The following is an 8,137-nucleotide window of genomic DNA, read 5'->3' on the forward strand; positions in this document are numbered from 1 at the left end:
TATATAATTTAGTACAGGGTCTACAGGTTCTCACTAGAGTAGATTGGACTCATAGTCTCATAGAGATCCTCCTGTTTACAGTCTCCCAAGTGCTGGGATTATAGACATGCCACCATGCCAAGTCTTAATTGCAGTCTCAGGGCACCCCCAGGGTGGGGCCAGCACCCCAGGGCTGAAACCCCCGGCTCCTGCGTCTGCCTAAGCAGGCACTTTAATCCGCTGAGCTATTTGGCAGGCTCATTCCTCCAAGCTTTTAAATTATCTGACCCAATATACTTTCTTATTTGCTTAAGTGAAGGTGTACCTTTTCTTAATCACGTTAAAGAAAGCATATTAATTTTATGCAAATAGTTTTATAATATTTTATAGTAACTACTTGATACTTTATGTTGAGACAAAAAGTAAACCTTGTAGATAACAAGTCTAATAGTATTGATTCAAAGACTAATACAACTGATTTTCTTTTCCCCTAGTATGGCCATAGTTCTAAAGCTCAAAATAGAAATGAGAGAAAATATAGAATCAAGTTTCTATTACATGAGAGATGAGTTTAGTATAATCATATTTGCTATTACTAATTGGCTTTGTGGATGCTAGAAGAGCTTTTAAAATTAATTGGGTTTGTGATCAACCTGAGAGTTTGGTGAACATTTCCAGGCGTGACTAAGTGCTGCAGTCGTGGCTCTTGGGTCTGCTGCTGGCTCCTCACTCTTCTGCTTTGACATCCTTCCTTTACTCTGCTTCCCAGCTGCTGTGATCCAAGCAGCTTTTCTCTAGCCCGACCTTCCACCATGATGTCTCCACCTTGAATCCAGCCAGTAAGGAACTAAAACCACAAGCAAATGAAACCTCTCTTCCTTTAAGTAGTGTATGGTCAGCAGTGCATCTCGAGTTCCATTTGTTCCTTGGAACGATTCTATACTCCTCTGAGATTCTTCAACTGCAATAAAGAAGACCATGGGAGAGAAAGAAAGCATGTATAAATTATTCTTTGGCTATGAGCAACTTTTGCCCTCCTGGAAATTTGAATTTCCTAGTCTTCCTTTTACTTTATTTATCACAAAAAAAGTACTGATGTCCTAGAGAAGTCTGAAATAGAAAAATAAAGGCTTCACATTCAATGTGCATTGGTTCATCTGTTAATGATGTTGGTAACGCTTTAATAGTTACGTGTCACTGATCAAAACTACTCTAACCATCATTATGTTGATATCATACAAACAGAACACTTAGAAGGTATGGTAGTTAACTGGGGTGCCCAAGTATTGAACATTTCTTATAATTGAATAGATATTTATTCTGATTTGCTTACTGGCCTTGATATACTGAATGTTAAGTGTTTTCATATTTGAGTGGAGACAAGGATTTTTAAATAGTATTAAATAGTATTAAATAGTATTCCTACTGATCAGACTGTGCCAAAGGCTATCTCAATATGGCAAATGTATATGATTAGAATTTCTCACCATATGGCAACTTTATATAATTAGAATCCCTTATACCTTTGTAAGCACAAAGAAGAAAAACACGGGTGTTTAAGTTGGTGTGATATGGAAAGACACACACTCAACATATACACTTTTGTATATGTAAAAACTTATGTAAAGACTTTTATGTAGTATATAGGCACCTTTATATGTATGTTTAAAATATTTTAAATGCATATTAATTGCATAAAGCCAGATTGGTCCCACAGGGGGAAAAAGCTCAGATATATAGTGACAATAAAATTTGCAATGACACTACAGTGTGCACACGTTGGCATGAACAACATGTAATGTAGAAAAGGAAAATTTCCTATTTTGTTAGATTACAGAGCTTATCACACCCAAGAGAGAGTTAGAAATCTCCAAACTACAAGTTTAATATGCATATGTGAGAGGGAAAATCTTTTACTGTGAAATAAACTTTAGAACTGCATAAATGCCAATTTATTTCTTATGTACAATATCAGCATCTTTTGTCCTGCACACTAGTAATTTGTGTTTGTCAACACACCATATATAATAAAATATTCTACACCCATTTATTTTATATAACTTTACACATACAGCAGTTTCTGAGTCACAGAAAGCTGTTTTGTTTTCCAAAATTCATGATTTGTGTTTCTTTAAAATTGTTTAATTTCATTTCCTTTTGATTTTAAAAATTATCCTCCTTTATATTTTTAGAATTTTCCTGATGCATGATCAATTTGATTTCTTTTTGTACTTCTGTTAATGCAGTTATCATTTCTAAAGACTTTTCCTTTATATTTTTATTTTTTCTCAACTTTTGAATAGATTTATTTTATCTTAATCATGATTTTATTGATCATTTATATTATATATTATTGTCTTGATGTATTTTATATATTTTATATAGTTATACATTTTTAGAGATTTCATTTTATAACACTCATCACAGGGATTTTGTACCTGTACATGATGATATATCTTGAATTTTTCCCCATTCTCCTTCCCTTCCTCCAACCTCTCTTCTTCTCTTCATTTACAAAAGCTTTATTTCCATTTTTCCTCAATTGTATTTTTCTTGCCCCTTCTTCTCTTTCTCTCTCAACCCTTCTATGTTTCTCATTCCATTTGAACATTTCTTCCCATTTCCCAATATCCCGTGTTTGTTTTGACCCTTATGTTTGGTTCCTCATACCAGAGAACCCATGTGATAATTAAACATGTGTTTCCAATTTATTTCACTGAATACTATGGTTTCAAGGTATACTCATTTAGCTAGAAATGAGCAATACTCCATTGTATGAAAAGACACATCTTCTTTATCCATGACTGGTTGGTGGGAATTTGAGTTGTTTCCAAGACTTGACTATTGCAAACTATGCTGCTATACACATGGGTGTGCATTTATTTCTGTGGTATGATGGTTTTAATACTTGCAGGAAGATAACAAGAAGGGGAATACCTGAGTCAAATGGAACCTCTAGTTTTAGGTTTTTGAGGATTATCCAGACTAATTTCCACAGTGGTTGTACCAGTCTACACTCCCATCAGCCTTGGAAAAAGGTTTCTCTTTCTCCACAGCCCCACCAGCATTTGTTATGGGTTTATTTCTTGATGGTAGCCATTTTTTCTGGAATGAGATGGAATCTCAGCATTATTTTAATTTGCATCTCTTAACCAGTGAAGCTGAATATTTTTTCACTTATTTATTTGAAGTTTATACTTCTTCCAAGAAATGTCTATTCATATAAGATCCCCATTTTTGGATTGGATCTGCAAATTTGAGATATGATTTGTTTTGCTTGCTTGCTTTATGTGTTCTAGACAAAGGTCATTTATCTGAAGTTTTTTTTTATCCCAATCTGTAGGCTATCTTTTCATTCTGCTGATGGTTTCTCTTTCTGTGTAAATGCTTTTGAATAAGATGTAATTCCAGGTTTTGATTCTTTGTGATAGTTTCAGTATAATTGGAGGATTCTTCATAATGTCTTTGTCTTCAAGAGTGTGTTAAGGAGTTCTAAATGGTCTATCTGTTAGCAATTTACTGTTTCCATTATAATATTTAGATCTTCGATCGTTTTGATTTTAGTTTAGTTCAGGATGGATTAAATGGATCTAATTTTAATCTGCAGCATGTGGAAATCCATTTGAACCAGAAGAGACCTACAATCGCAACAGTAATTCTGGACAACAAAGCATAGTGCAGGGCGCAACAATCCTAACTTGAAATTATGCTACAAAGTTACTATGATAAAAACAAGAATATACTGGGGATCTTTTTAGAAGTTTCAGGGGCTGGGGAGATAGCTCAGTGGCATAAGCACCTCCCTGAAAAACATGAAGTCCCGAGTTTGATCCTCAGTACCGCAAGGGAAAAAAAAAAAAAAAAAAAAAAAAAGATGCGAAAACAACTTCAACATACTCAGCTGCCTTTCTTTGACAAATAAGCCAAAGAAACATAGAAGAAACATAGCCTAGAAAAAAGATAATCTCTTTAATATAGAGCACTAATATAGTATATTTATTCAAGTGTGATAATAGAATGTTTCCATTGTCTTTTGAAGTGTAATGCCACACCTTTACATCTGTTATTGTAACTTTATATGGTGTTTTACTTTGTCATGTTACTGTTGCCTATGTTTGTGAAATTTTTAAAATAATAAATCTTGGTACAGATAGCTTTGCAAACTTCACAGAAATTTCAATTGATGTAAAGTGTAATTGCCCTTTAAATTGTGCCTTCAAAATCATAGTTAATTATAATTATATAGATGGTTTTCAACATCTTAGGATACTAATTTATTTTATATCAATTTTTAATATTGCATGATCAACATTAATAATTGACTATAATTGTATTATTATTGTATACAAGGCTATGGTTGCCATGCCTGTACAAGGACATTAGGCCAAATAACTAATTAATCCTTTAGTATTTATTTCTAGAATTTCCACATTGTTATCCAAAAGGCTAAACCTTTATAAACAGTGACAAAGTATGAGGGTATTCATTTCACCACTCTCATTAATCATTTATCAGTTTCATAGTTTAACAATTTTTCATTGTTTAAAAATATTTACTAAAAATAAAGCCGAAATTAGTCATTTATTGGTTTTGAATTCTTCTGTTACAAATCATCTATTTTAAACACATTATCTCATAAACTACAACATGCACCACCTCATCTCCATGCATGGCCTCTCAGTCTTTCCTAGTCAAGTTAGCTGCAAAATGTGGGACCTAGGCAAAGACTCAGCATTCCTTGCTTCTCACTCTCCATTACTGTTGGCTTGTTATCATTTCCCAAGCGATCTAGATCACATCTCTACAAAATAAATAACATCTATTTACTATTTGGCCCCCCTGAGCTTCTTTCCCCCTTCACCCACTTTCCACATGACACCTAGAGCGATTTTAGATTTGATGTCTATTTCTTTCTAATCTTTGTTACTTGGAGTTTCAGCCAATTGTCTGCATCATTTTTCTTGTCTAGGAACTGAAAAATCTTGGGCTGTACTTTCCCTTTCATTTAAGAGTTTACTTAAAAGAAAGCATCATGATGAAAGTGACTTTGTTGGTGCCAGGGAGATGGCTCAGTAGAATAAGCACTTGCTGGGGGAGTGCAAGGCCCTGAGTTCAATCCCCGGTACCACAAAAAAAGTGATTTTGTTGTTATTATTTATTGTTACTAAGCAACAATTGTAATGGATTGTGATATGGTAATGTTTGCATTCTCATTTTTTAATTATTTGTAATTTATGAATACATAGCTAAATTTAATAGACTTATGGTATCTTTAAAACAAGTTATATTCTTAGATAAAATGCTTAACATATATTTGAAGATTCTATCTTATGCTTTTGCAGTCTTCTGTGTTCTTACTAACATTTTGTTCCGTTTAAGCTATCCAGATCTCAGAGAATGTGCTAAAGTTTTTTTATTTTTAATGTGTGTCTATTTTTCCTTTCATCTCCTATAGTTTCTGCTATATGAAAGTTGCTACTGGTATTTGGTGAAAGATATTAATATCTTCGCTGTGGATTGTAGTCTTTAGCATTATAGAGTGTCCTACTTTATATTGTTTAATTTTTCTTGGCCTGAATTCTACCTTGTTTTAGAACAAGATCATGGCCTCTGCTTTCTTCTTACTTGCCTTTGCTTGCTATATTTTTGTGCACACTTTTTATCTTTACTCTTTTTAGTTCACTTCATTTTAGGTATGTCTTTTGCATACAGCAAAAAAGTTAAATTTTGCTTTCTTTGCTCATCTGAAAATCTTTTTCTTTTATTATGTTACTTATGCCGACTAAAACGTAGGGATACAATTTATACTTTATTTAGTTTCATAATAAGAGTATTATTAAAGCATTTTATAAGTCTGCATGCATGTAAATCTCTCATTATTTTAGCTTCTTACATTGTACTTCTCCTCTTGTATTTCTTTTATTTGAGAATGGTTGAGCTCTTTTAATGGATATCTTTATACTAATACTTTTCCATAATGCTTTTTAAAAAACTGTCCTGAAACACTTTTTAAAATCAATATTAAAGTCAGCAAATAGCCAATTTTCCTGCCTTGCTAGTCATATAAATACAATTTTGGTACTAATGTTTGCAGATTAAGTATTCTTAAGCTTTAAGATCTTTAAGTATCTGTTTTAAGTATCTTTTCATCCCAAATATCAGTAAGTCAATAAGCAAGTATACTTTAATTTCTGTTATCTTTGCCTTTTCTCTCCCTATTATTGTGTCTGGTGAATCTGAGGTTAGGGATACCCAAAGTCACCCTACCTGAATTTCTCGCTGTTTCTCTCTCTCTCTCTCTCTCTCTCTCTCTCTCTCTCTCTCTCTCTCTGAAATAATATTTTAGGTAGTTCTTCTAGAACTACCTATAATATAGCAACTTTATTATAGTAGTTCAAGAAGAAGTGTTGCTCTGGAAAACACGTCCCCAGAGCTGGGTCTCTCCTGAGTCTTGGGCTTCTGTCTTGTTTTATTGGGTAAGGCCCTTCCCTTGTATAGTTACTGTTTGTTTGGTCCTTGGACTTGTTTCCAGGGGGCTAGGTTTGGTGGGCGAATAGGAGGTTTTGCTTAAAGAGTAGAAAGCTACCTAATGGGGATGTTAGGTGGGCCAGTGCCCACTGCACAGAATATAGCAGGCACCAAACCCCAGGCCTCATCTCGGTGTACTCAAAAATGTTAGCTCAGCTGTTTGCTGTGATGAAGATTCTGCTTTCTTTCTACTTCTTAAAAGGGCCCAGTTCCCTAATCCAGCTCTTCCTAAGCATCCCTGAGGTCTTTTTTTTTTTGGCAGAACCAGGGATTGAACTCAGACCCTTGCACTTACCAGGGAAGCCCTACTGTCCCTACACTATTTTAAAATTAGATGTATCAGACCTTCTGATATGAATATTGCATTCTTCATCTTCGTCCCCATAATTTCATAATTAAATACTTAAGATTCTCTTTAAATTCTTTTTTTATGAGTAGAATATATTTATTGAGAGGAAGAAAGCTCCTGTCCCGAGAAAGAGACAGGAGAGGGGGGCCCGAGCGGGTAATCCCCCCCCACTTTAAATTCTTAATCTTTCTCCTTAAATTATGTTTCTCTGAAACTGTGAGATAGATTCATTGGGAAAGATTTATGACAATTATATTCTTACTTGCATTGCAAGTTTATAACTCTATAGCCTTGCTATGAAAGATCATTTCCTCAATCATTTTTAAAATAATTATTTTAATCATTTATTTATTTGATACACAGTCTCACTACACAGTTCAGACTTGTAGTGATCCTCCTGTCTAAGCCTCCCTAGGGCTGGGATTACTGGCATGAGCCACCATGCCCGATTTAGGGCAGCGTAGAGTGCCTGGGTTACAGGGCTGGCATGACATGCAGTGCTGGGGATCAAACCCGGTTCCTTATGTTTGCCAGGCAGGTACTTAACCACTGAGCTATCTCCTCAGCTCCCATTTGCTCCACCTTGGCTCTCATTTTCTTTTCCTATAATTACTTGAGTAATATTGTTACATTGCTTTTCAGATTAGAGGATTATAGCTGAGAAAGTTGGTGCTACTCTCATTTTTCTGTCTTGTTATTTGATGTGTGTGTGTGTGTGTGTGTGTGTGTTGTGTAAGTGTGTGTGAGTGAGTGATTTATGTAGTTGGAGGAAGTGTGGGAATAGATATTGAGGTTCTGAATTTCCAACAGCAATTGTTCAGTGTTAATTGCTTTGGCTCCATGTATGAGTACAGCATGAGCTTTTGCTCGCATCAGGTTTTGGGTTTCTTCTTGCTGAGCTATATTTTTAAAGAATTGTGCCCATTGCTTCAATGTCATTTCCAAGAACATTTATTAACAATTATTAACTGCACAGTTGGCTACCTTTGCAGGTTTTCTCCAGCAGCATTCTAGATTGTTTTAATTTTTTTCCAAAAGTTGGACTGGTTTTCTTTCATTTTTCAGTTTTCAGCTATTTATCCTACTTCCTTCATGGTAGTTCTCTCAGTGCTAATTCACTGTTATATTTCTCTTCATTTGGTTTTACTTATTTTCTATTCCTTTGAAAATTTGCTTTGGGTATATGTGACCAGATAAAATGTGGATATAGTTACAAAGAAAAACGATAGACTAAATAAATGCATATTTAATCATTATATGCCAGAGAGAGGGAGAGAGAGA

This window comes from Octodon degus, unplaced genomic scaffold (genome assembly GCF_000260255.1).
Source record: "Octodon degus isolate 3935 unplaced genomic scaffold, OctDeg1.0 scaffold00028, whole genome shotgun sequence".
In the NCBI taxonomy this organism is placed as follows: Eukaryota; Metazoa; Chordata; class Mammalia; order Rodentia; family Octodontidae; genus Octodon; species Octodon degus.